The sequence below is a fragment of the Penaeus monodon genome, chromosome 8 (assembly GCF_015228065.2).
Source record: "Penaeus monodon isolate SGIC_2016 chromosome 8, NSTDA_Pmon_1, whole genome shotgun sequence".
Taxonomy (NCBI): Eukaryota; Metazoa; Arthropoda; class Malacostraca; order Decapoda; family Penaeidae; genus Penaeus; species Penaeus monodon.
In genome coordinates this window covers 52,133,212-52,135,711 of record NC_051393.1, presented here as the reverse complement: position 1 = coordinate 52,135,711, position 2,500 = coordinate 52,133,212, and the positions used below count along the sequence as shown (strand labels likewise).

General features: G+C 34.0%; 1 protein-coding gene across 1 annotated transcript in view; it reads right to left on the bottom strand.

Annotated features, from left to right (window-relative positions):
• The window catches only part of LOC119576439, a 19,834-nt gene extending 18,579 nt beyond the window's left edge, over positions 1 to 1,255 (bottom strand). The window contains exon 1 of the mRNA XM_037924151.1: positions 1,119 to 1,255. The gene's annotated coding sequence lies outside the window, so the exon portion shown is untranslated. The remainder of the gene's footprint in view (positions 1 to 1,118) is intronic.
• Positions 1,256 to 2,500: the final 1,245 nt, after the last annotated feature.

Sequence of the window (2,500 nt, the reverse complement as noted above, 5' to 3'; positions counted from 1 at the left end):
ATATAAAAATAAAACCCTAATAAAATCTAAATAGATAAAAAAGTTGAAAAAAAAAAAATTATTGCGTTCGTAGTTCACTTTGGAATCTTGTAGCAGACTAGGAATCATTAATTTTTTTGTTAATTAAATTTGTTGCAATAGATCTGCTGTTTGTCCGTCGTAAATATCTGTTTTTCTTATCTAAGAAAGTTGATTTAGTTAAAGTGAGTAATAAATGAGAGGTATTAGGTTAAGGGTAACGGTGATAATAATGATAATAACAATGATAATGAATAATGATACTATACTACTGATGATAAAAATAATAATCCTAATAGTAATAACAGCAACAATAACAGCAACAACAAATAATGATAATGATCATAATAATAACAATAACAATAATGATAATGATAATAATATTAATAATAGCAAGAGTAGTAATAATCATGATGATATGACAACATCAACAATGATAATAATACTAACAACAATAATGATATCAGTAATAATAATAATAATAATAATAATAATAATAATAATAATAACAATAAAGATAATAATAATAATAGAATAGTGACAATGACAATAACAGTAATAATGATGATACCACTACTATTACTACTACTATTACTAATATAAATAAATGATAACAATCTTAACATTGAAGCTACAACTATGCTGTAGAAAAATAACATTATTTAAAGCTGATATCGGTTGATTGCCACTGAAATCATGGGGCGTCTCGTTTTAATAGTTTTAGATAAAAACTTGACCTGATTCAGAAAGCACTAACACGAACGTCTGTGGAGTTTACGACTGGTTGGTCTGATATCTTTGTATTGTGGGTCTTAAAACTACGTGTATCATTCCGAGTGTTTTATGGGCAGTTTTCTTCTATATTTACACATGCACTCCTTCTCGATCTCCAGAAGTAAATTCAGTTCAGAGTACACTAAAAAGATAATTCTTCAAAACTCTTTAGGATTTTCCAAGGAATCGATAAACCTCCCGGTGACTTTTTTCTCCCCTTCTCTCAGATCCACAGTACCTAAATCATCAATCAGACGGTAGACACATAACCAAAAGCCTCTTTTCTTTTACCAGTAACCGCTGTACATTAAGATCCAACTTCTTACCTCAGAGTTAAAGGACAACCGAGTATTCCTAGTCAGCGCGAAGGTACTGTACTGAAGGTATTAACAATATAGACGATGGTATAAAGTAGTCTGTATTCCACCCTTCTCCTTGTCACACTTGGCTGATTGTCCGCACCTGGGTCCGTAACGTCACTGGCAACACATTTGGCAAATTATTCTGTGTGTGAAAGTATTGCACGGGTGTAATAGAAGAAAAAAAATTGTTTATACTTTCGGATTTCCTTTGAAAGAAGGGGTCTGATTAATTTTGTCAGGTGTTCGTGTGATTGTATATGTCTGATACAGGCATTGCGAGGTAATCAACAGTCAGACATTTGGCTTAATCTGAAGAATAGAACATAACTATAAAGTTCAATGCGGCGTACAATGTAATATGAAATGTATAGTTTGTGAAAATAGAACGTGTACACATTCGAAGTAACTACATAAACATACGAAGAAAAATATCACCTCTTCATAAAATTAAAACCATATATTTCATATTATTTTGAACTTTCATCCCTTGACCCATCGTCTAGCAACCAGCAATCGCTTTACCTACTTTACCTTTCTAGAAATCTTTCCCCACATCGCATTTCTTTCAATTTGTTTTCGGAACAGGGAAAGAGGCTGCAGTTTGACGTCGCCATGACCACTATGAAGGACCCCGAAATCCTTATATTTTTTGGACAGTTTTGACCCTTAGCAATGCCCTCGCAAAGGAAGGGAAATGTGACGGGGCAAATCGTGATCACATCTCGGGAAAGGAATTCAAGAAATGTTTTCAAGCCGAGAGGTTATTCTTGAGAGCAGCAGGGTTTCCTCTAAAAGGGGTTGATTTTTTTTTTTAATCTGTTAGATTATCAAAGTTTTCAACCGAATCAGATCTCGTTTGTGTTTGTATATGTACATTTGTGTGTGTGAATGCATAAATATGTTTATATATATATATATATATATATATATATATATATATATATATATATATGTATATATATATTATATATATATATAGTAGTATATATATTATAGTGTGTGTGTGTGTTTGTGTGTGTGTGTGTGTGCTTGTGTGTGTGTGTGTGTGTGTGTGCTTATATGAATGTGTGTGTGTGTATGTGTGTATGTGTGTGTGTGTGTGTGTGTGTGTGTGTGTGTGTGTGTGTGTGTGTGTGTGTGTGTGTGTGTGTGTGTGTGTGTGTGTGTGCACATACACTGTAACGAAGCCGATCAGCGGATAAAGTCGCGCCTGGCACGATACGGTATTCCTGGGTAAAGGTGAGGGTGTAGCAGACTCCTTGGTCAGTAGCAGCAGTTTGTTATGGAGAGAATGGGATAGCTGGCTGGCAGAGGTTCTGTCTTGCCAGGATGCTATGTGCTGTCTG